The sequence below is a fragment of the Globicephala melas genome, chromosome 21 (genome assembly GCF_963455315.2).
Source record: "Globicephala melas chromosome 21, mGloMel1.2, whole genome shotgun sequence".
Lineage (NCBI taxonomy): Eukaryota > Metazoa > Chordata > Mammalia > Artiodactyla > Delphinidae > Globicephala > Globicephala melas.
The window spans coordinates 25,591,611-25,618,420 of NC_083334.1; the positions used below are offsets into that span (position 1 = coordinate 25,591,611).

Consider the following 26,810-nt stretch of genomic DNA (forward strand, 5'->3'; position numbering starts at 1 on the left):
CAGTGGTTCATCCTTGTTCAGTTGGGGAGGAAGAAGGTTTCCTCCACCCTTCTTGGTGCTTCTGGTCGGTCTAAGGATTAAATTGACGTGAGACAGATTAAAAGTTGAATGACATGGATCCACGGGAGAGACCCAGGAAAACAGAGTAACTCACCAAAATGGCTGAAGCCCTCACCTGAAATACCATCTTCAGCTAAAGGCAAAAGAGGATGTTGCTGGTAGTGGTTTGGGACTTGGAAGGGAGGAAGGCAATTCACATGGAGATGGAAAAGCAAATGTTTGGTAAATGTTTGCGGTGGGACCCAGCATGGACTCTGATCCTTAGGCATTTCCCCCACCACACGGAGCCCATACTCTCTGCTGATGTCTCTGGTGACAGCTCTATTCCGGCAACAGGCCCGCTACACAAATTCTTCTTTTTGCGGGCCTCTCACCACTGTGGCCCCTCCCGTTGAGGAGCACAGGCTCCGGACGCGCAGGCTCCGGACGCGCAGGCTCAGCGGCCATGGCCCACGGGCCCAGCCGCTCTGGGTCACGAACCCGTGTCCCCTGTATCGGCAGGCGGACTCTCAACCACTGCGCCACCAGGGAAGCCCCGCAAATTCTTTTAGGCAGTTGGGGAGAAGGTCAAAGTTTCTTCGGGAGTCTTTTGGCCCTTAATTGTTCCCACCCCCCTCGAAATAATCTGCATAACAAAGGGGCATTTTGGGGTGGCTACAGTTTCAAATCAGCATCTTTCCAAGTTTATAGTTAAAGAGACCAAGCTCAGACATTTTACTAGTAAGGAAAATATAGATGAAAGAAAGGAAGGATGGAAGGAAGGAAGGAAGGAAGAAAATTAAATTATACGATATATATGTATCATATATATTTATATATCATATATTATATATGTATATATGATACAAATATGTATATAATATATATGTGTCATATATTAAGTATATATATGATGTACATACATACACATATATTTGTGTGTGGGGAGGTGTGAGTGCTATTTTAAGGGGTCTGTAAAATTCTGTTGTTATGAACTATATTGTCCCCAAGGAAAGAGCCACCCCTACCCACTTTCAAGTCAACATCACAGGATTACATGAGTGAAAGCCTAGGGCCTCACACCAAAAGAAGCAAGAAAAGACAGAATGGTCAACTTACATAATAATAATAACAGTAATTACTTCCATTTGTGAATTTTTACTGAACACCAGACACGCTGCTCAGGGTCTTATTCAATTCTTTCCTTTACTCTTCACTAGAATCCTAGGAGTTAATTCTACTAGTATCTGAATTTTATAAAAGAGGAAATGAAAATTTAAAGATCAAATTACTTGCAGGGTCACAGAGCTAGTAGGAGGGAGGCTTCCAACTTCTCCCTTGCTGTGAGTAAGATGCCTGTCTTCTTCCTCCATTTATAGCAAGTTTGACCCACCAGTCGGGGGCGTCCTGAATAAGCCCGGCACCCAGCATCCCCTTCACGGACGTCATGTCCCTGACATCTTGAAAGGGTGGGCAGATGTAGCAGGCCGTCTGTTGTGCCTCTAGCATCCCATCCACTTGTGACATGTCAACGGAAAGAAAAAGGCACAATGTAAAAATTGTGAGTTAAACTTTATTCAGGGGCCTGACTGAGGACTACAGCCCAGAAGACAGTCTCTCTGATAGCTCTGAGGAGCAGCGTCAAAGACGTAAAGGAGCCAGGAGATATATGAACTGTTTTGCTAGGAAAAACGTGTAGTCAAGCATCAATAGATTACTGCTATTACTATTTCCCATTCTATATATGGAAAGATGCAAGAATCTGGGGCCATAGGAAAATTTTCCTTAGATATGCATCTTAACTATCTAAGGGCCAGTATGTCCAAAGCACAGAATGTTTCCTGGTTTTGTCCATCCTGAATCCCCCTCAGGGTGCACTGTCAGTGAGCAACTGCAGTGGCTAATGGCTTGGTCCTTGAAGAACTGGAATGACAGGCAACATTTTTTCTTTATAGACAGATGTGTCCTCACTCTCTGTCTGTGACCTTCATCAGCCATTTGTACCATGTTAGGGAGAGAAAAGGACATGAGCAAGAGGGTAAGATGGAGCAAAGCACCTCTCTGTAATAACCCCCCACAAAACTGAGGTATTGCAGTCAATCCAGTGGCTGTTCAAACTCCAAAGCGCTCTACCTGACACGCTTTCAGTGTCCTCATTTTACAAAGAGCTGAACAATTCTATTAATGAGATTAGCTTTGCCTAAACATTAATTAACCTCCAAGAATAGGAACACATGATAAAAGTGAATCCTCTTAAACCTTTGAGAACCAGATTCCTATCACTCCATTAAAAAGAGATTTATGCCAACATTGACACTGGCCTTGTGAGAAACACACAGACACAGTCTCCGAATCCTCAACTAATAAGGCAGCTCACTTCCCTTTGGTGAGCATTCAAGGTCACATTTTTAAAATTTATTTTTTACTGAAATAACATCAGTTTAGAACATTATATAAGCTTCATGTGCACAACATTATATTTCTACTTCTGTGTACACTACAGCATGCTCCCCATCGGAAGTTTCATTTCCATCTGTTGGTTACAATTTTAAATATTTTCCCAGCACCGTTTTTTCCTGCTTTTCTGTCTTATTACCTTTTTTTTAAATAAATTTATTTATTTATTTTTGGCTGTGTTGGGTCTTCGTTTCTGTGTGCGGGCTTTCTCTAGTTGTGGCGAGCTGGGGCCACTCTTCATCGCGGTGCGCGGGCCTTTCACTGTCACGGCCTCTCTTGTTGCGGAGCACAGGCTCCAGACGCACAGGCTCAGTAGTTGTGGCTCACGGGCCTAGTTGCTCTGCAGCATGTGGGATCTTCCCAGACCAGGGCTTGAACCCATGTCTCTTGCACTGGCAGGCAGATTCTCAACCACTGCACCACCAGGGAAGCCCTCTTATTACCTTTGAGTCACTGCAGGGGAATAAATCCATAACTTAGTAGGTAGATCTTTTAAATTTTCATTTAGAAACTCCTTAGTGTGGCTTTTGTGGAATTTTTACAAAATTCAAGTATATTTGAGTTCATTAGTACTTGTTTTATTACTGTTTAATTGTATCTATATTTATCCACAGTCGAGTTTTTCGAATACTGTCTAAGAAGTGGCCTCATGTTAATTAAGAGGATACAAAATAAAATTATAAAAATCTTCAGCATTTTTAAACATTTGACCACCAAGGATATAATAGAAGAATCTTGATTTCCTAGACTGTGTGAGGAATGGCCCTTCTGTTCATTTCCTTTGAGACTTAAATGACACAATGTGTTACTTCACCCTGGAAAATCATGAATGATACATGGCGAAGTGTGTGATGAGTGTACTTTCTCAACCTATATTGTCCTGTGAGGTTCTTTGCTCAAAAAATTGCACTGAATGGGATGCATTCTCCTGTGAAGGACTCATAAACAGAACGATTTCCCAACAATATTGAATCGCCAAAGGGTGAAAACCTGATTATATTCTGATCGCGGAAAATAAGTAATGGTTCCTTTTCTGTAAGTGAATGGAGATAAAATGGTTAAAATGTCATCAAACAGCCCTGATCTTTCTCCTTTTATGAAAGCAAAGTAAGAAAGATCAGAGGATCACTTAGAATGTTCCAGAAAGTGAGGAAAGGATGACGGGTTAAAGAAGAAAGAACCCCCAGAAAAAATTATTATAACACCAATTGGAGGAAGAGACATTCTAGGAGGGAGGAATAGCAATAAACTGAAACATTACTGTTTCAAAATCATTTTCTTATTATCTCTTTTATGCTCCAAAAGAGCTATGAAACAGTTGATTTATTCACTCATCTTGTTGAAGAATGGATTCCAGAGGCTTAGTACGGTGTGTAACGTATGACAAGCCTAATGAGGATAAAGGGAGATAAAAGAAGAAATAAAGCCAGGGCAGATGCTACATGAAGCTAGGAATAATAAAGCTATTATGATTATTGCTCTATGACCTAGGAGGGGGTCAAAGGCGTCCTACGTCAACGGTAAAAAGTGGTAGATCCTAGATTAGGTCATTTAACTAGTGTTCTTTCTCTTAAAAGAATCGACAGTTACCAATGAGGGAGACCCTAACATTAACAGATAAAATAGGCTGCAAGTTCTCTTAAAGGAATTTAGATTTTTGCAGATTTACTTCTGTATGCTTTTCCTACCACCACCTGAATTACGGTCATTGCACAAAAGTCACTCTACGTCCATGTAAAGTTGTCTTATGAAAGAACCTTGTGAAACCGGATTGGTCTAACGGGCTCTCACCTCTGCCTCCATTCTTCTGTGTGTTTCTCCCAGCCCATAGAGTATTTTCGTGCCCTCTCATGAACACGGATGACTCTGTGCAATACTCCTCGGTGATCTGGTAGCTTTGAGAGCTGTTGCTACTGGGCAAGTCTGGGAAGTAAGCTGGGTGTGGGGTTTGTGATCACGACAAGGAGAGGTGGTAATAATGATACATAAGGAGGCAGCCTGCTGGAGGGGTTAAGAGGGAAGGGCGTGGAATCAGAATGCTGTCTACAAGCCCTGCTTTGCCGTTCAGTGTATGATCCTGGGCAAGTTACTTTTCCCCTCTGCTAGTCTCCTCTTCACGTGTAAAACTGAAAAAATAGCAATAGCTGCCTCACTCAGCAGATCTGAGCATTAAAAGAGATAATACAGAAAAGCATTTGGAAGAGGGCTTGCTACATAGTAAGCGCTGAAAAGAAGGCTCTATTATTATCGTATAAGTGCTGGAAGTGACTTTGTCTGAAAAAGGGAATTTAAATTGCTTCCCTGGTCCCCTCACCCGATAATTTACAGTAACAATACGGAGCCTGGGCAGGTGGAGACCCTTGTGTTGGAGAGGCGTCTACTGCTCAGCCAGCCCTTCCCAGTGACTAGCAAAGCGGGCGGGCAGCATTTCTCAGAGAATACCGGAAAGAAAAAAAACTTCCTAAAGAAATCGATTGGTTAAAATTTACCACTCAAAGGCTCCACTTTGAACACAGGTAAAAGCAAAAGCCAAAAGGATCAAGTTTAAAGGACTGACTACAACCAATAAAGAGGCGCAAAGAGCTTTTTTAAAGAGACTACTCGGCCTGCCCAATATAATTTCTTCAAAGGAGGAGAAGGCTCACTCAGGACCCGCAAGCTCTTCACACAGCGCCCTCTGCTGAAGCCACAAGCACGGGATTCACCCTCCAGAAAGGACCACAGAGAGTGGACAGGCAAGAGATGGAGGAGGAGGGTGCCAGTGATTCCTCTTCCAACTAAAATCCACCTCCCTTCTCTTCTCTCAGCTACGCACCTTCTCAGAAGTCATCTCTGTGCGAAAGCTAAATTATAATGTATTGTACAGTATTACTATTATTTTAAGAGCTATTTTATTATTGTTTTAAGCTCTTTGACATTACCCTATCTAGAGTTCTTTATTTACCTGTATATTTGAATATATAGAAATAATGGGAATTCCCTGGCGGTCCAGTGGTTAGGACTCCGAGCTTTCACTGCCAAGGGGATGGGTTCAATCCCTGGTTGGGAAACTAAGATCCTGCAAGCCCCACGGTGTGGCCACAAAAATAAAAAGAATATACAGTAATAAGGACTTTGGAAAATGCACTTGCCTCCAGGAGAATTTTCAGTCCCCTAATCGTTTTGCCATAGATTTTTCAACCATGGATTATCCAACGACAAATTTTAAAATTCTGACTCTAATGGTTGAGGAGGAATTTATGTGGTTTATATGTATTTCTTTTATTTTTATGTGCATTCTTATTTTTTATTATATTTTTTAACATCTTTATTGGAGTATAATTGCTTTACAATGGTGTGTTAGTTTCTGCTGTACAACAAAGTGAATCAGCTATACTTATACATATATCCCCATATCTCCCCCCTCTTGCATCTCCCTCCCACCCTCCCTATCCCACCCCTCTAGGTGGACACAGGGCATCGAGCTGATCTCCCTGTGCTATGCGGCTGCTTCCCACTAGCTATCTATTTTACATTTGGTAGTGTATATATGTCAATGCTACTCTTTCACTTCGTCCCAGCTTACCCTTCCCCCTCCCCGAGTCCCCAAGTCCATTCTCTACATTTCCATCTTTATTCCTGTCCTGGCCCTAGGTTCATCAGAACCATTTTTTTTTTTTTTTAGATTCCATAAATATGTGTTAGCATACGGTATTTGCTTTTCTCTTTCTGACTTACTTCACTCTGTATGACAGACTCTAGGTCCATCCACCTCACTACAAATAACTCAATTTCATTTCTCTTTATGGCTGAGTAATATTCCATTGTATATATGTGTCACATCTCCTTTATCCATTCATCTGTCGATGGACACTTAGGTTGCTTCCATGTCCTGGCTATTGTAAATTAGTGCTGCAATGAACACTGTTGTACATGACTCTTTTTGAATTACGGTTCTCTCAGGGTATATGCCCAGTAGTGGAATTGCTGGGTCATATGGTAGTTCTATTTTTAGTTTTTTAAGCAACCTCCATACTGTTCTCCATAGTAGCTGTATCAATTTACATTCCCACCAACAGTGCAAGAGGGTTCCCTTTTCTCCACACCCTCTCCAGCATTTATTGTTTCTAGATTTTTTGATGATGGCCATTCTGACTGGTGTGAGGTGATACCTCATTGTAGTTTTGATTTGCATTTCTCTAATGATTAATGATGTTGAGCATTCTTTCATGTGTTTGTTGGCAATCTGCTTATCTTCTTTAGAGAAATGTCTATTTAGATCTTCTGCCATTTTTGGATTGGGTTGTTTGTTTTTTTGATATTGAGCTGCATGAGCTGCTTGTATATTTTGGAGTTTAATCCTTTGTCAGTTGCTTCATTTGCAAATGTTTTCTCCCATTCTGAGGGTTGTCTTTTCATCTCATTTATGGTTTCCTTTGCTGTACAAAAGCTTTGAAGTTTCATTAGGTCCCATTTGTTTATTTTTATTTCCATTTCTCTAGGAGGTGGGTCAAAAACGATCTTGTGATTTATGTCAAAGAGTGTTCTTCCTATGTTTTCCTCTAAGAGTTTTATAGTGTCTGGCCTTACATTTAGGTCCTTAATCCATTTTGAGTTTATTTTTGTGTATGGTGTTAGGAAGTGTTCTAATTTCATTCTTTTCCATGTAGCTGTCCAGTTTTCCCAGCACCACTTATTGAAGAGGCTGTCTTTTCTCCATTGTATATTCTTGCCTCCTTTATAAAAAATAAGGCGACCATATGTGTGTGGGTTTATCTCTGGGCTTTCTATCCCGTTCCATTGATCTAGATTTCTGTTTTTGTGCCAGTACAATACTGTCTTGATTACTGTAGCTTTGTAGTATAGTCTGAAGTCAGGGAGCCTGATTCCTCCAGCTCTGTTTTTCTTTCTCAAGATTGCTTTGGCTATTCGGGGTCTTTTGTGTTTCCATACAAATTGTGAAATTTTTTGTTCTAGTTCTGTGAAAAATGCTATTGGTAGTTTAATAGGGATTGCATTAAATCTGCAGATTGCTTTGGGTAGTATAGTCATTTTCACAATGTTGATTCTTCTAGTCCAAGAACATGGTATATCTCTCCATCTGTTTGTATCATCTTTAATTTCTTTCATCAGTGTCTTACAGTTTTCTGCATACAGGTCTTTTGTCTCCTTAGGTAGGTTTATCCCTAGGTATTTTATTCTTTTTGTTGCAGTGGTAAATGGGAGTGTTTCCGTAATTTCTCTTTCAGATTTTTCATCATTAGCGTATAGGAATGCAAGAGATTTCTGTGCATTAATTTTGTATCCTGCTACTTTACCAAATTCGTTGATTAGTTCTAGTAGTTTTCTGGTAGCATCTTTAGGACTCTCTATGTATAGTATCATGTCATCTATAGAAAGTGACAGCTTTACTTCTTCTTTTCTGGTTTGGATTCCTTTTATTTGTTTTTCTTCTCTGACTGCTGTGGCTAGGACTTCCAAACCTATGTTGAATAAGAGTGGTGAGCGTGGACATCTTTGTCTTGTTCCTGATTTTAGAGGAAATGGTTTCAGCTTTTCACCATTCAGAATGATGTTGGCTGTGGGTTTGTCATATATGGCTTTTTTATGTTGAGGTAAGTTCTCTCTATGCCTACTTTCTGAAGAGTTTTTATCATAAATTGGTGTTGAATTTTGTCAAAAGCTTTTTCTGCATCTACTGAGATTATCATATGGTTTTTATCCTTCAGTTTGTTAATATGGTGTATCACATTGATTGATTTGTGTACATTGAAGAATCCTTGCATTCCTGGGATAAACCTCACTTGATCATGGTGTATGATCCTTTTAATGTGCTGTTGGATGCTGTTTGCTAGTATTTTGTTCAGGATTTTTGCGTCTATGTTCATCAGTGATATTGGCCTGTAGTTTTCTTTTTTTGTGACATCTTTGTCTGGTTTTGGTATAAGAGTGATGGGGGACTCGTAGAATGAGTTTGGGAGTGTTCCTCCCTTGCTATATTTTGGAAGAGTTTGAGAAGGATAGATGTTAGCTCTTCTCTAAATGTCTGAGAGAATTCGCCTGTGAAGCCATCTGGTCCTGGGCTTTTGTTTGTTGGAAGACTTTTTTTTTTTTTTTTTGGCAGTACGCGGGTCTCTCATTGTTGTGGCCTCTCCCGTTGCGGAGCACAGGCTCCAGACGCGCAGGCTCAGCGGCCACGGCTCATGGGCCCAGTCATTCCGCGGCATGTGGGATCTTCCCGGACCGTGGCACGAACCCGTGTCCCCTGCATCAGCAGGTGGACTCTCAACCACTGTGCCACCAGGGAAGCCAATACCAGCCCATTTTAATCACTGATGCCGAGCTCTGGCTCAGCTTTTGAAAAACCATCTCCTTCCTTCTCCTTTGCCAACAGCCCCACCTGACCAGCATTTGACTCATTTCAAACAAATAGATGGCAAATTTCATTCCATTAAAAAAATTTAAAAAGGAAACAGTCACTTATTGTCCTTAAAGCTTCTGGCTTTGCTGCCTATGAAATCCCATCAGTGTCTAGAATCCATTTGCTTTCCATGCTCCTAGATTATTCCAAATCTTCTCTTATCTACTGAAATCCACAACTCTGCCACCATCCTTACTCCCAGCTGATGACATTACTTCCTACTTCACTCAGAAGTGACCTTCCACAGATTCTCACAGCATATCTCCTGCCTTCCCACCTGTTAGTGGATCAACTTGTCATGTTCCTATTTAAAGACATGCCCTCCACATGGGTACCAGGTCCCATGTCCTCCACCTGCTCCAGAACTTCACTCCTGAATTCTCCTTTCTCTTCTATGTCATCTATTTTTAGTCTCTACTGTATTATTCCCATCAGCATACTAATGTGCAAGTCCTTCTCTCATCTTGGAAAAGAAAAGGAAAAGGAAGGTTGACTCCATTTACCCCACCAACTTATACCTAATTCTTTTGCTCCCCTTGGTAGCAAATCTCTTTGAAAGAGTTACCTATACTTTCTGTCTCTCATTCCTCTCTTCTTATTATCTCTTAAACCCACTCCAGTCAACTCTGTATGAGATGCTGAAGCAGTTCTCAACTCAACACCAAGAGGTAGGGCGATGGGGTGAAAGAATGTAAGCTCTGGAGCTGGCCTGGCTAATTTCAAATCCCCACTCTGCCACAGTCCAATCGTGTGAATTTAGAAAAGTTACTTAATTCCTCCGTTCTTTGGTTTCTTTATTTGTAAAAAGGGAGCTATATTAGTATGTACCCCTAAATTTGTTGTGAAGATTAAAATTAGAAGTTGCATGTAACCTGCTTAGAACAGTGTCTGGAACACACTGCGTCCTCAGTAAGTGCCAGTTACTATTATAATCTAGAGCAGTGCTATCCAAAAGAAACATAATGAGAGCTACATATATCATGTAAAATTTTTAGTTGTCATGCTTAAAAATGGTAAATGGGAATTGGTGAAGTTACTTTTAATAATTTCTTTTATCCCAATACCCAAAATATCATTTCAACATATAATCTATATAAACATCATTAACAAGGTATTTTAAGTTCTTGTTTTTGCATCAAGTCATCAAATCCAGTGAGTATTTTACACTGACAGTATATCTCAAATCCAGACTGTGCATATTATTAAGTGCTTAGGAACCACATGTAACCAGTTGATACAACAGAAGAAACCCATGGGGAAGTGCCCCCTCTTTGGCTTGCTAGAACCTAAATTCTAGGTTATAATGCCTTCTTACAATACATGTCATTTGCCTTAAAGCTAAGGTAGAAGTCCCAAGATTCAGTCCACCATCAGTGTCAGAACCAGAAAATTAATGGGGACTTTAGTTTATAAGATCCTACACCTAATCTCCCCAAGTGGACCAGGTTAATCCATCCTTTTCCTAAGACATCATCCATTTCCTCTTTGAATGGGCGCATTGATGCTGGCATTCTGCCATCTGCCATTTTTCCAAAACATTTCTTTCCTTTCATTTGATTCATGTTCTAATTCATGTATTGATTTGTACTTTCTGTCTCTTTCTCTTGCTTTTCTCATCATCATCATTTTCTGGAAATGAGACATGGAATCAGATGACAGCTGGGTAAGGGAGAGGTCGGAAGGAGAGCTAAAGGAATGATTTCCATGATACCAAAGACAGGAGCTAGATGAAACATCAGTATTGGAAGTATTGCGAGTGGATGTGTGGGGTACCAGAGGGTGAGAGGAGGGATGTAAAAGCCTCCCATTTCTCTCCATCTTCACTGACACTGTTTCATCGGGTCACCCCACATACACACTGGACCAGAGCAATAGCCTCCTGACCAGAGAGTTGGAAACACCACGGTTAAATTTCTATCTCTTTTGTTTAGCTCAGGAATGGAAGTCCTAACCGCTGGAGGCAATGGAATTCCCCATTTCTCATTTCTTAGGGGTCACTGTCCTTCACTACCTGATGTCCAATGCCTTAAAAACCATTGTTTTATATATATTGTCTGGGTGGTGGTTGTTGTTGTTTCTGGTAGGAGGATACATTTTGTTCCTGTTACTCCATCTTGGCTCAAGGCAGAAGTCTGGGATGGTACAAGTGTAATCTTAGTGAATCTGGAGGCTTCCCCCTGCTCTAGGATTTTATCCAGGATCAGCACACCTCCTATAGTGCGGAGACATGGGCTGATGTGAACCTATCGGGTCCTCAACCACTGGTCCATGCAGGTGCTGCTGAGACAGCCTTTGTCTCCGTGACCCTTCAGCTCTGGCAGCTCGTTACTGCTTCTGGGCTGTGTTGGACGTCTAGGAGCCTTTGTGAGTCTCTTTAGCCCCATTACCCCCTAGACGCAGTACCATGTAGCCATGCTCTATCTTTCTGTGATCTGTTCATCTCTCCAGGCCTTTGCTGGAGAGGATGTGCAGGTTTCTCTCCTAGGATCATACTGATTTCTTCGCTCTTATCCTCCCCATCGCTCTTACACCCTCCTTAGCCTTGGAGGAATTGTTTTCTTATCTTGGATGGGGGTGGATTTTGGAGACTGGTTTATAAGTGAATCCTTAAATTCCCCCAAGGGCTGGGGCTTTGGGAACACAGAACACAACCTCTCAAGCCTTTCATGCTTTCTGCCTGTCACATCCTTCCCCGTAGGCCACATAGAGAAAGCTGATTATTTGCCTGAAGAGAGGAGGTAGGAAAAGAGAAAATACCATAATAAAAAAATTATGCCAAAGTGATAAGGAATGCTCTTTATTTTGTTGGGACATTTACCTTTTGAACTTACTCAATTTATAGCTATTTTAAAAGTAGCAACGTATTTTTTAGAGAGAGTGCACTGAGCAGAGGCTTAACTTAAAAATTCTTTTTAGTACCACTATATTTGTATGGCAGGTGTAAGCTAGATTGAGGATATATAATAACTTGGCTGTGTTCGACAGTAATGTTCAACATGGCGTACAAAGCTGTTCTTTTTAGCGTCCTGAATAAAGATGTTTTCCCTTCTTAGACTCCAGTCTTCCCTGTCACATCCACCCAACTTAACCTTGATACGTTATTGATGTATCCTCCATATTGTTTCTATACATCATTTTTAACCAATAAAAACTTTTAAAATATTTAAGATGCATCATTTCATCACTGGATTCTGATGCATTTAGCATGGTCTGGCTTCCAGCCTCTGTAATCCTTCTTTCCTACATGGCTATGGCCACAGGACCCCAAGAAAGCCAGACGCTGGTCTCTAGAATGAATTCTGGCCTCAAAATAGGTGAAATTATGATTTTTGTGCCCACATTGTGAGAAGAATTTCCAAGTGGCTTCTAGGTTGCCCCTAGCCTTTGTTTTTTTTTCTGATATTGAGCTATATAAGCTCAATATCAAGATTTGTATACTTTGGAAATGAATCCCTTGTTGGTCCCATCATTTGCAAATGTAATGCTCTTGAAAAAATGAGTTATTATAATTGTTGTTTCTGTGATGGCCCTAAGAGGCAAATACTTAGTGACTGAATACGAGGGTGGTAATCTCTCTTCATTACCTCCCTGTTAGAATATCCATGCGATGCCTTATTCTATGATTCAGTGGTTTCTCCTTTAAGCAGATTCCTTGTTATCCTTAAAGACACAATTCTCTCTGAACAATGTCTGTTTGGTCTTCGAGGTGCCCTGTTTTGGGGATTGAGTCCTGCTACTGGAAATTTTCCCCACATCCAGTGAAACATCACACCAGAGTCAGACTATGGCCTGCTGAACCATCTGGCAGGAGGTATTCCAACAGTGGTTCTCCTCCTGGGCAAGTAGGATATCCAGATGCCACCTCTTTAGCATGTGCTCCACATTTTCAGAAGGGTTCACACTGAAAGTTAAAGGACATGATAAAGTAAGCTAGTTCAGAGAAGGAATATATAAGCTAGGGGACGGTCTCATACATCCAGCTCTTCTGGGTTGAGAATTTAATATGTACCAGACACTGTATTGGGTGTTGGGTGTACAGAGATGAAATAGATGTGAATGAAATAGACATGGTGCCTACACTTTGTGGAGCTCACTCTGGTGTGGGTGTGGGGAACAGGGGCAGGTGAGCTCATAAGTAGGTAAACAAATGCATAAATCCATAATTATAAAATGAGAACATCCAACAAAAGGAAACAAGCAGCCAGCGATCATAAAGAACAATGAGTAAGGATCAGAGAAGGCCTGCTTTAATCAGTAATATTTAAGATGCAACTTCAAGGAGAAGATAGATATTAAAATTCATTCCCAACAGAGAAAATGACAGAACAATGGCTCTAAGGCAGTGATAATCGCAGCAATGGGTTCAATCCCTGGTCTGGGAACCAAGATCCTGCATGTTATATGGCGTGGCCAAATAAATAAATAAAAGAAGTGAGAAACATTAAGAGATGAGCCCTAAGGTTGTCCCAGCTGACTGCCTTGAGAGCACTTCCAGGCTGCAGCTTGAGGAGGGGGGACCCAGGAGAAGCCCAGTCGATTCCCTGAGTTGAAGAGACAAATCTGAGTGACTGGAGTGACCAAGACAGCTAGAGTTTGTTAATCTACAATTTAAATCTAGCAGAAATACCTTTCACAAAATGAAGATGAAAGAAAGACTTTTCCTGACTTATAAAAGCTGAAAAAGTGTATCACCAAAGGGAAATGATACCAGATGGAAACAAGGATCTACAGCAAGTGAGGAAGAGCACAGGAAATAGTAAGCACTTGAGTAAATATGTAAGTCTTTTCTCTTCTTAATTAATCTCTTTAAAATATACCTGACTATTCAAACGAAAATAATAGCAATGTATTTTGGGGTTCATAGCATCTGTGTAAGTAAAATGCATGGCAACAATAGCATAAAAGCTAGGAAGAGAGAAAAGAAAGGTTCTTATGCCATAAGTGAAGTCATGGTATATCGCTTGAACATAGACTGTGAAAAGATAAAGATGCAAACTATAAACCTTGAATAAATGACTAAATAAATAACAAAACAAAGTTATAGCTAATAAGCCAACAAAGGAGACAAATGGAATCGTAAGGATTACTCAATGCAAAAGAAGTCAGGAAAGAGAGGGCTAAGTTCCACCAGGAGACGTGGGTTCCAGCCCCAGCTCTGTCTCTGGCTGATGGTAGGAACTTAGTTTCTCTCTGGATCCCAGTTTTCCTCTCTGTAGAGTTAGGTGTTTGGACTAGAGTCTAGTCTAGTCACTAGGTGATCTACAAGGCTCCGTCGAGCCCTAACATTCTAGAGCATATGACCTTTTGTCAGAAAGTCACCTGAGATCTTAGACATGAGGGCTGGTTGAAGAGGCAAGAGAAACTCTAGCAGAATTTCCTTCTGGAAGAATGACTGGACTGGGAGTCAGGACACCTGAAATCAGTTCTACTCTTCTGCTGCCCATTCAACACCTGCAGACCTAGATTTCAGAATCCTCCTCAGTGAAGTGAGCTGACTGATGAATTCTCAGGTCCTGTCTCCTCCAACATTTCAATTTCTGATTCTAAGTATCATCCTCTATTGTGCCCAGGCTCTTAGTCAGTACCCAGGGGAAATAAATAAAAATATGTCTCATGATCTCTGATCACAGTTTGAAATTAGACAGTAAGTCCCCTACACATGAACCTTCAAATTGTGAACTTTCAAAGATGCGAATGTGCGTTCACATGTCCAATCACGCAAGTTAGTTCACGTGTCTGGCGTACACTGTCACACGCGTGCATCCTCTACAAGTGGTTGTGCTTTTGTGTACTTTACTGTACAGTACTGTGTAGAGTACAGTAGTACAGTATCTTTATTTCAAGCCCAGGATGTCCGGAAGCAAGCGTAAAAGCAGCAGTGATGTAGCTGGTGCTGCTAAGAAGCACCAGGAATTGGAGGCTCAGAGAAAGGACAAAGAGAGACAAGAGGAAGAAGAAGTAACTGAAGAACTGAAGAGATTCACGATGCAGGAAATGGCAGGGGATTTTCTTTATTTGAGGAGGCACTGTTAGATTTTGAGGCACAGGAACCAAACGAATGTAGAACGGTACACAAAGGTTGCAGCAGCCGTTCAGAATGCAACCCAGTGCTACCGCATCATCTATGATGAGAAAAAAAGAGGTACTACCCTGACATCACTGGATTGTTTTTTCAAGAGGGTAGATAAGCTTGAATCCAGCAAGGAACCAGAACTTGTGCCATCAGCGTCAGGCGTGAGGGAAATGGCAGCTTGCCCTCCATCACCTGAAGCTTGCCCTTCCAGCCCCTGTGAACTTCCCGAAGGCTTCCTTGCCGATAGCCCATCCATTATTCAGAAACTTCTTCCAAATCTGGCATCCATGAAATAAACCCTTCCCAACAACTGTGAGCTTATTGGTTATCCTTTCTGATTTGTTCGTAGGAAGGGCTTTCTATGGACAAGACCAGGAAGAGCAGCAGGCGGGTGGGCACATCAGGCACTGAGACAGGGTTGGCAAGAGTGGGAAGCATGGTATCTCCCAGGCAACTCACTCAGTCATGAAAACAGGTTGCCAAGTAGCCCATGTGACTGGTGTGTGCAGAATTCTTCGACTGCCTCAGAAAAAGAAGAGCATTACACCGGTACAACATCATATTTCTGACTGCATCAGATTTTCTCTAGATGACTTGATGATAATAGTCTGAGGCTATACTTGCAAAATGACAGAGCTGGGATTGCCTTTGGGATCACTTCTTCCACATGTCTCATTTTACACGCGAATAAACTTAGAAGTGAAGTGGCTTGTCCATGGTCACAAAGGTAAGAAATGACACATCTGGTCTAGTGCCCTGGTCTCAACTTTTGATCTACTATACTTTCCACTGCATCACACAATTTCATATTCCTGCTGAACTTTAAATATCTCAACAACAGTGATACAGATATTTTGCTCATTTCTTGACTTTAGCCCTTTAGGATACACTTAAAAGAATGTTTACAGAGCGCTCCTCTGTGTGTAAAACCAAGGGCAAAATGCTTCAACGAGCTAACCCGGAAGCTAGTCTTGCCCAAGAAATGCTTTCACTATACTGTCATCCTTGAATCCCTCAAAATGAATCTGTGCCCTTGTTCATCTAATTTTCCAAGTAAATATCATCAGTCACCTTGAAGCAGGTCATTTCCTGCTGATAAAAACAGTCTTTGTCAAGGCTGTAAGCAGTCAGGTTTTACCACCTGGTCATTAATCCCTAGAAATGCCCTATACCCAAATTCTTAATTGCTTAAACAAATGGTTTCCACGGGTGATTAAACATCAGAGCAAATCTGCAGCACTTGCACAGTAGTTCTTTGGGCGACTACTCCCAGGGAACTCGGAATGAGAAGTTGAGAGAACAATGGTGGTCAGAGAGAGGAGGTCTGAAGGTGAGGGGGGACTGTGTTCTCACACCCTCCTCAGATGTCACTCTGAGAGCAGGTGAAACTATGAAATATGGGCATGTAAGACAGGAAGGTCTGGTGGCGAAACACTGGAGTCTCAGCCATGATTTAACAAACTTCTGTTGGGAAGCTTTAAATAAAAACATACTTAAACAGGATTGGGGGTCACAGTTCCTGGAGAAACGGTCTCATAGCTGTCATGTTATGGCCATATCACTCTTCTATATTGGCTACGTTGGCATCTCACTCAACCTCTAAGACATCTTCACATGACTTTGGCTTCTCATAGCAGGGTGGTCTCAGGATAGCTGGACTTCTTACTTGGTCACTGGATTTCCCCAAAGATATTGACCCAGAACATCACTTCTGCTGCATTATATTGTCAAACCAAGTCACTAATACCAGCCCAAAGTCAGGGAGAAGGAAACAGACTCCACTTCTCAATGGGGGAATGGCATACCTGTGCACAAGGGAAAAAGTTAATGGTGGCCACATTGGAGACAAGCTACTGAGTATTCCTTATTATCTACCAAAAACTCAGAGCTCTCCTAGGGAAATAGCTCTTCTACCACTCTGCCACACCTCAGCCCAAATGGCACTTCCTCCAGGCAGTCTTCCTTGATTCCCCAAGAATATGTTAGAGGCCCCTTCTGAATGTTCACATGCTAAGTGCACATATCATAGCAATTGCTAGTACTCTTTACAAAGATTACTTGTTCACATACTAAGTGCATGTATCATAGCAATTGCTAGCACTCTTTACAAAGATTACTTGTTCAACTCTACACCCCCTTGCCTAGCTGCTGCTGAGAACACTGGTCATGTTCACCATTGCCTCCCCACTACCTAACATGGTACATCGTGCATGGTGGACCCTCAGCAAATGTTTAGCCAATCATGGAAGCCTACTGGAGTTATCCTTCGGCTTCAAGAGTCAGGATGGAATCCTTGGTCTTTGTGTCTCTCTTCGCTTGTTTCCCCTTAACTTTTCTTCAGCCATACAAGAGCATCTGTTTTCACATTAACAGCACCATCAAAACCTGTCCTGAACTCGTATTTTTGTTCTGCTGCAGCTCCTGTGGGCTGGAGTGGTGATTATCATGCACAAGAAAGATGCAGGGTCGGGGCATAAGCTGCTCTAGAAAATGAGTCTGCCATGATACGCCAGCCAGGAGCTTAACAGGGAGCATGATCTCCAATTTGCTGAGCGTAGCTCGACAAGGAGTCCTGAGGTGGGCTTGTGATATGCCATTCCTCAGAGGGTTTCAGCTGCGGCTGTGCTACAGAGAAGGACTGATGACTCTGCTAAGAGATTTGAACACAGTCCTCTTACAAAACAGAAGGGCTGGGGTTGCTGGGCTAATTGGAGTTGCAGGCGTGTGTATGTGCATGCCATACATAATCATGCATGTATCTTATATACGTAAAACAGAAGGGTAGAATATTTGAGGATAAAACAAAAGCCAAAAGGACAAAGGCAACAGGCAATCTAATCCACTTAATGGGTCAAGGAGCTCGGAGCTGAGCCGCAAATGCATCATTTGATAACAGTAATGAAAAAGACAGCAATCTATATCTACAAATAGCATTACGGCAGATTTGGTTTAGAGGCCAAACTAAGTTGATGTGAAATTTACGAGACTGGCTGTCTCTCGGATATGACTGAGGAGGGAAGGCACACTCAATTCCTTCTTTCTTCCTTTGGCACTCAGTGCGAATTAGATCTTATTTCCAAGGTAGGCTTTCCTGTTATGTGGGACTTTGTTCTCTTTAAATAACAGTTAAGCGTTTTGCCACCCAAGTTTATCTTAATACGGAGGATGCCAATTTTACAAGTGGGTGAGGTCTCTGTCCAGCCTCTGTAGGTCTCTTGCACACACACGCCACATACACATGTCCTCGCGTGCACACGCGCACGTGCGCGCGCGCACACACACACACACACACACACACACACACACACGGTTCAAAGTTGCAGGTGGCTTGAGCTGGAATTTGCAGGAAAGCCTGTGTCTGAATCATGACTTAGCAGCTGGTCCTAGAAAATGTCTGAAATGTGTCCTGATGATTTGGACAGTATGTTTTGCGTCTGCAAAACTCATTACAACATTCCTGTGCAAAATGCTGTTGGAAAGGCGCTTCATTTTCAACCAAAGTTCTGATACATCCTCCAAGGTAATCACAATACATTGCACTGCAAAATACGCAGGATGCATTAAGCTTTTTTCTCCTTACGATGCCTCAGTCAGTATCAGGTAGCACTTACAAAGGGTAAGGAAGTCTTCCTTCAACACAGCAATGTTCCTACAGTTGTGTGCTGATTGACCTTAACTTTGTGCTGTGCTTGCAAAGAAAGGGGACTCTGACAGATTGTACAGAGCAGAGCATGTACAAGTCAAGTGGTTGAAAGGAAGCAATAAGCTTGTTCCTGCTGCGTGTGAAGTGAGTTTCACCCTAGACTTGCTCCTACTTCAACAGTGACAGCAGATGCAATCAGAAGTTTGGGGAGGGATTTTGAGAAAACAGTTTTTTAAAAAAGTCACCCCTGGATTTAGGTCTTCACCTGTTTTGTGAGAAATTTTATAATAAGGGAAGTCACTTGACTGACTGATTTCACACATCAAACCTAAGCAAATTCTCCCTTGTGAAGGAAATATGAATTCTGCATAAGATGCAACTACAGAGATAAATTCTCTTCCCTCTTTAATTTTCTTAATGCCTTTTGCAGGTCTCTCTCCTTTGGTCAGGGTAGGTAACTAACGTAAAGTAGACTCAGAAATACATAATGATTCAAGAACAATAGACAATGTATTTTTTGCTCACCTAACAGCCCAGCGCAGTTTCAAGTCATCGTGGTTGGTGGTGAGGTGTGGAATGCTTTGCTTTACGCATCACTCAGAGACCCAGGCTGATGGAGGATTCATCAACTACATATGATGGTCTCCCTGGAGGTCTCCATCCCAGTCAGCTGGAAGGGAAAGGCACATGGAAAAGCCCACGTGAAAGGTTGCATGGAGTATGGCCACATCACTTCTGCTCACACATTCTTCTGGCTAGAAATCTGCCACACCAAGCTGCAAGGGAGGCTGGGTAATGTGCCCAGGAAGGAGAGGATGTGGATTATGGTGAGAGCTGGCTGTCCCTGCCACACTCCTCTCTTCCCTGTTCTTTCAATGGCGGAGTTCCCAGTTTCCCAGGGTCTCTCTCAGTCTTATAATAGGCCATGCTCCCCCCAGACACTTTCAGGATGCAACGATTACTATCTATAGAATACTCTCAAGTGTCCAGCCAAAACACACCTCCTAAATTCAAGACTGAAATTTCCAAAACCCTACTGTACATCTAACTGACGATCAAACGAGCACCTCAAATTCGACACACGTTATACCAAATTTGTTATCTAACCTCATCTGTAAGATGGAGATGATAACAGTATCTATTCATAAAGTTGTGATGAGGATAAAATGAATTAATATGTGTAAACCACACAGAAAAGTGATGGTACACAGCAGGGGCTCAATAAATGCTGGTCATTATTATTTTCTTCCCCTCCTTCCTTCTTCTCTGGCAAATCTGTTCCCCTTCCCGTGTTTCACAGCCTTCATCACCTACTTATTAGACCAAGTTAGAAGCCCTACTGGACTCCTTTGCAGCTCTTAGCACCATCCAGTGACTCTCACTAACTCTCAGAGCTGCTGCCTCATCTTCATTCTCATTGTCATGCTCTGACTCAGACACTCGTTACTTCTCAACTGAACTGTTGCAAAATCCTGCTCAGTGCCCATCTGTCACTGCTGTTTTCTCCCTCTAGCTCTTGTTTGCCAGAGTAATATCTTTAAAATGTTCTAAACTGTGTTCTCAAATACTCCAATGGCTTTTTATTGTCAATACATATAAAGTCCACAATCCTTAGGTCTGGAAAAGCGAGTTAAGCCAAGTTGGAACAGCCTTGAATTCTATCCTGGTTTTTCCCTCCCTCCATTAACTTCAGGACAAATCATAATTGGTAAGTGATAGAGGTATGAATAAAATGTTGGCGGGGGGTAGAGGCAGACTAGATGGATTCTGATTGGAGGTGGATGGCTGCTCTGAAGACATGACATCTGAGCTGGAAATGAGAAATTTGAAAGAAGGAAAAAAAGGGTGGGCTTTTTTCCAAATTTGGTTTCATGTGTGTCGAATGTGAGGTGCTCATTTGATCATCAGATAGATGTACAGCAGGGTTTTGGAAATTTCAGTCTTGAATTGAGGAGGTGTGTTTCGGCTGGACACTTGAGAGTATTTCATAGATAGTAATCGTTGCATCCTGAAAGTGTCTGTGGGGAGCATGTCCTCCCTTCCTGTCCCAACCATAGCAGATTACTTACGCTCTTTGCTCTCTGTGCCTTTTTGACTCTGATCCTTGTACCGTGAGAGCCCACCCTTTTTTCCTTCTTTCAAATTTCTCATTTCCAGCTCAGATGTCACGTCTTCAGAGCAACCGTCCACCTCCAATCAGAATCCATTTAGTCTGCCTCCATCCCCCCCCCCGTATTTTATTCATACCTCTATCACTTATCAATTATGATTTGCCCTAATGTTAATGGAGCCTGTCTCCTCTACTCAACTGAGTCCTTGAGTGTCCCCAAGCAGAGTTAGTCTCGCCACCATGATACTTTAACTTAATGTTCCAATTTTCTCGGCTTACTGGTGTATAAATATGGAACAGGAACTACCTGCAACTGGGCTACGTGGATTCCCTCTTCCTCACTGGGCAGTAGCTCCCTTAACAACGTGGAGCAGACTCCGTTAATTTCCAGTACCTGTTAGATACCAGAAGGTCTCGTGATCTGGTTGAGACCCCTCCTCCTTCTCCTTTCCTAGCCTTACATCCCTCAAGTGTTGAAAAGAGAGAGGAGGCATGGTGGACCAGAATCTCCTTGCGTGGTAAGGGGCTCTCCCCAAACTCACTTTGATACAGTCTAGTTCCACCCGCGGCTGGTGGCTGCCAAGTAGGTGGGGTGATGATGTTCTTAGAAAAAGATTAGCTTTAACCAAGCACCCTCCACAACTGAGGGCCTCTCCCAGAAGGATGCCACCATCTCTTGTGCTCACTAGGCAGGCTCACTGCTACTTCTCGGTTAAACCTGGTATTCTTCACAGAGAGCGGCCAGGACTGCTGGAGTCCTCTCCTACACCCTCTAAGGCCAATGAAGAACTTGAATGAGGTGCAAACTGTCCCATCTTCTCCCCAAACACCTTATATTACAACCCATCAAGCCTGCTAGCCTGGCCTCCTGCAATGGGTCCTTCATCCTCAGAAATCTCTAGATCTGAACTCTGCTGGTCCAAGGATGTCCCCAGACTTCAGGGAACTTGTGAGATTCTGAGACCCAAAAGGACAATGTAAGCTCTGCCCTAGAATTCCAGCATGCTCCACCAATAACCCTGAAAGCATTCACAGCGCACAGGAACATCAGAGTGCCCCTGGGAGGCCGACAGCTCAGCACACGGCTAGTCAAGAAGCAAGCTGCCAATCTCCACATACTGAAGTTCCCTCCAGTCTTTAAGAAAAATTCTATTAGAAGCCCTCTTGTTTGGCTTTAGGAATGGGAGGCAATGGTCTCTCACCTGGGTCACCGTGCTATAAGACGCCCCTGCTCTCCCAACACTCTCGCCTGACAGTGGATGGTGGGGCTGGGGCCAGCACGACTCTGGTCCCTCCCAGTGAGCCCTAAGGAGGCAGCACTGGCTTGTGTGCTCAGGGGTGTCTTTGGAATGTGGCATACGTGGGACCTTCCTCCAGCTACAATTCTGGGGCAGAGAAAAACCCATTTTGAGGGCTTCCCTGGTGGCGCAGTGGTTCAGAATCCGCCTGCCAATGCAGGGGACACGGGTTCAAGCCCTGGTCCGGGAAGATCCCACATGCTGCGGAGCAGCTAAGCCCATGCCTCACAACTACTGAGCCTGTGCTCTAGAGCCCGCAAGCCACAGCTACTGAGCCCGTGAGCCACAACTACTGAGCCTGCAAGCCACAACTACTGAGCCCGCGAGCCACAACTACTGAGCCCGCGAGCCACAACTACTGAGCCCACGTGCCTAGAGCCCATGCTCCACAACAAGAGAAGCCACCTCAGTGAGAAGCCCGAGCACTGCAACGAAGGATAGTCCCCGCTCGCCGCAACAATAAAAAGCCCGCGCCCAGCAACGAAGACCCAATGCAGCCAAAAAACAAATAAATAAAATTAAAATTTAAAAAAAAGCTTTATTTAAAAAACCCATTTTGACACACTGTTAAATGTCTTCTAAGTACATACAGTCCTGTTGGCCTTATCACTGTTTTTTATAACACATTTTCTAAATGCACGTCTCCCCGCAGACGCTGGAAACTCTTGAAAAGACTTTATCGTCAACATTTTGTTTCACCAAATGAGCACTTCACAGGTGGTCAATAAATGTCTGATACATTATTTTCTAATCTCCAAAAAAGTTAAAGTACCAGGATCATGAGATGCCAACCTCCTTATTTTTCAGAAGGCGAAACTCAGGTCCCAAAAGATGAGGTCGTTTATCCAAAGGCACACAGCTAGTTGGGACTGCATTTCACATACAAATTTGTACACTTAATGGTATAGCAGAAGCAGAAGCCAGCCAAGCAGATTTGATGACTGGCCTTTGGAGAAAAGAAAGTGGGTAATGGAAAACACTGTACAAATTCCAAAAGGTAATTTTTGCAGATGAGGCACATTTTTCATTCCCTGGTCTGTAAGGTTTGCCAGTGTGCGCCGTGACTAATTCCTGCTGGCCCAGCCTAGGAGCCTTGTTTGCAGGGCAGCATGACAGATTTGCTGGTAGAAGCTGGCTTTAATTCATTTCAGGCCAGTCCTGGAAACCAGAGGCTCTGTCATGTCTTCATTGCAACATTAACTCCATTTTTCTTTCTTCACTCCTTCTATTAATCAGCAGAGGCCACTCAAGAGGGCAATCTTAACTGCCCGCTGAAGGTGGCAGCCAGAAGTATAAAATAATTCTTCTCATGGACCCTTTTCTTCTTTTCCGGGAAGAGTAGTGGTTTTGCTCTCGGGCAGGCTTCCCAAGAAGGTGCAAGTCCTCCAGTGCCATCTGATGAACTCCCCGGGATTTGGAGTGGCTATAAGAATTCCCTCTAAGCCCCAGTTGTGTCCACACTTAACTCCATCCAGGAAAGCGTGGAGTGGTTGGAACCTGAGATATTATCCAGGGAGGTTTTTCCCCTGCTTTGTCTACAAACACAAGAAAGCAGCTGACCTATTGAGAAATCTCAGAATAGGGGTGGAGAGGAAGAAAGGTGAAAAGCGAAGCCTGAAGTCGTGGCCAGAGTCCTCCACGTGTGGGTGGATCCACAGGGGCACTCGGGACAGTCTGCGAGGGAGGGCGGTCTCTGGGCACAGACCCTTCGGAGGCAGCAGTGCATGAGTCAGCAGCCCCCAGCAGAGGCACCTGTCTGTCTTGTTCATCTTCATGCACTGGGAAAGGCCTCATCTAAATCTACCCAAGTCCAAAGCCATCCTTGGCAGAGAAACAGAAGCCAAACACTTTGTTCACTGGTGCGTCCCTTGCCTCACCAGGAACTAATCAGCTCAGCCAGGGCAATGTGGAGCCCCAGCTGGGCACTGTGTGCCGTGTGCCCACACCCAACTCTGTGAAGGAAAAGAGCACCCAGTGGATAGCAGAGGGGCACCCACGAGACATGGGGGGCAAGGCAGAGGGTATTCCGCTGAGAAGAGTGCTGGGCAGATGTCTATACATCAGCACAAACCCCTATACACTTTTCAATTTATATTCTTTTTTTTTTTTTTTTCTTTTGCGGTACGCGGGCCTCTCACTGCTGTGGTCTCTCCTGTTGCGCAGCACAGGCTCCGGACGCACAGGCCCAGCGGCCATGGCTCACAGGCCCAGCTGCTCCGCGGCATGTGGGATCTTCCCGGACCAGGGCACGAACCCGCGTCCCCTGCATCGGCAGGCGGACTCTCAACCACTGCGCCACCAGGGAAGCCCTCAATTTATATTCTTAAACTCACTCATGAACGCAGTACCTAAGATAACTGTGATGTTTCCCTTAACATTTAGGTATTTATGTAAGGCCTAGTGAATCTATTGGACATAATATTAAAATGTATTGTACTCTTCCAGAGACTGTTAGGCTGTGTACACAACACCCAGGAACTGTATAGCCTGCCTACATTCTGTGCTTTTCCAGCAATGTACCGTATGTCAAATTTCTGTGTCAAGTGTCCTATCATTCCCAATCAATTTCTTTCCTTTCCCACCTCTAAGAATCACATGGCGCAGTTTTAGAAATACGCAAGTATTTCAGAATGGAAAAGATGGGGAAGGCATATTGCTATCGATACGTCATATTTATCTATGGGAAAAGCTGAAATATACAACATCTAGAGGGTCTAAGAATAGTAACTGATTATGTTCAAGTATGTTTTCAGAAAGCAAAGCAACAGTAGAATCTTCTTAGACAAAACCTAATTCTCACAGACTCACAACTTAGAGAACGAACTTATGGGTACCAGGGGGGAGGGGTGGGGGGAGGGATAGATTGGGAATATGGGATTGACATGTACACACTGCTATATTTAAAATATACAACCAACAAGGACCTACTGTACAGCACAGGGAACTCTGCTCAACACTCTGTAATAACCTAAATGGGAAAAGAATTTGAAAAAGAATGGATACATTTATATGCCTAACTGAATCACTTGGCTGTACACCTGAAACTAACACAACACTGTTAACTCTACATTTTTTATTTATTAAAAAAAATAAATAATCAAACAACTTCCCATGAGCACTACTTCCCAGGAGGCCCTTAATAAAAGCTTCATAACGATGGCAAAAAAAAAAAAAACAAACTAATTCTCACAAGGTCTATTAAAAGAGAGGCTGGTATCTCTACGTAGGATCTGGAAGGTTGGGAGTTCCCTTTTCCTTAATACTTCTCCTTTTTCTCATTCTGCTGCTGGACCCGTGACCATTACTTCCATGACACAACTTCTTGGTACTGCAAAGGTAACACTAGGCTGATTGCCCCATTCATCACATGAGGTGACCAGGTCCCGTCATTTTCATTTCACTCTGAAGTAAATGCGGGCAGCCAAGAATTGTGAGTGTTCGTCATGGGGTGTTCTTGTAAGGTTTCATACGCTTCTCATCTGTCATCAGCATAACACTAGACTTTGGTATTTCTTAAAAATGGGTCTTTCCTCTTCAAAGAACATCTTAGCTGCTCTCTGTCCAAAGATTCACTTAAGAAAAAGCATGACCTAAGGGAAAATAAAAGAATGACAATCCCTTTTACCTTCTAAATCTTCTCACTAGCTCTAAAGGGAAGAGATGAGAAGATGCTGGGGTTATTGATTAGAGGAAGCTCTAATCCTTAGGTAGAAGGGCATTGCTCTAAGCAAGGCAAGGATGGAAGAAGGGAGAAGGAACGATAATTCCTTATAATGGTTGCTTCACTCCAAGCACTCCCTTAGTTATGAGGTTGACAAAGATAAATAGAAAAAGATTTCCATCCCTCAGAGAAATCAAACTCATAGGGAAGACAGACATGCATATTAGCTAGAAAAGTGTTTCATGCATAGATGGGGGCCATTCAATGCTTGTTGGCCTGATGATTTACCTATAATAAAATTCAAATTCTCATACTGCACCATACCTGGGACAAACTCTGGCTCCACCACCAACAAGCTGTGTGGTATTACACAGGTTACTCAACATCTCTGTGCTATTGTGAACTACTTTGCTCAGTGCCTGGCAAATAAATGTAGTAGTAGTTAATATTAATATTATTATTGTTACTGCCTGCGTCATCCTTCATCTCTCACTATGCTCCCCCATCATCCCTTCCTTATAACCTACATTCCGGTCATACCAAGCCAGGGGCTGCTTTCTGGACACACCATGCTACTTCACGTTTCTGAGTTTGAGATTTTCGTTCTGTCTCGTCCATCGAGAGTGGGCTTCTCAAACTGGCTGCGAACGCTTGGAGGGAGGCACTATGCTTTTCCACATTCATCATTCCAGCACCTGGCACATTTCCTGGAACAGGGTAGACACTTAACAAATATTTGTTGAATTAACTACGTGTTAAACTAAATCATGTGAATAAAACTGTACACATCAAGGTAGGGAAAAAGTGAGGAATTCTTCATAGGGAATAAATCAGAGAAAGGTTTCCCATAGGAACAGTTTAACTTGCAAGTTTAACTTGCAAAGCTTTGAAGGATAAATTCATCAGGGGCTGGAGGTTTGGTGTGTGTAAGTGTTGCAGTCAGTGTAAGAAAACGCAAGACGTTGCATAGGGTGGGTGCTCTCTAAGCAGGAGCTGAATGAAGGAAAGAATGGAGACACACGTTTGTTCTCAAAACAACAGCTTTTCTTTTCACGCCAAGAAAAAGCCCAACTTGGATTGTTGGGCTTCATTTTAGTCTCTTCCCTGCATCAATAATATTATTTTTGTA

General features: G+C 42.9%; 1 protein-coding gene across 17 annotated transcripts in view; it reads right to left on the minus strand.

Annotated features, from left to right (window-relative positions):
• The window catches only part of FUT10 (fucosyltransferase 10), a 362,801-nt gene that overhangs the window by 227,941 nt on the left and 108,050 nt on the right, over positions 1 to 26,810 (minus strand). For all 17 annotated transcript variants that reach the window (XR_011377110.1, XR_011377117.1, XR_011377116.1 and 14 more), the window contains exon 5: positions 19,138 to 19,282. The gene's annotated coding sequence lies outside the window, so the exon portion shown is untranslated. The remainder of the gene's footprint in view (positions 1 to 19,137; positions 19,283 to 26,810) is intronic.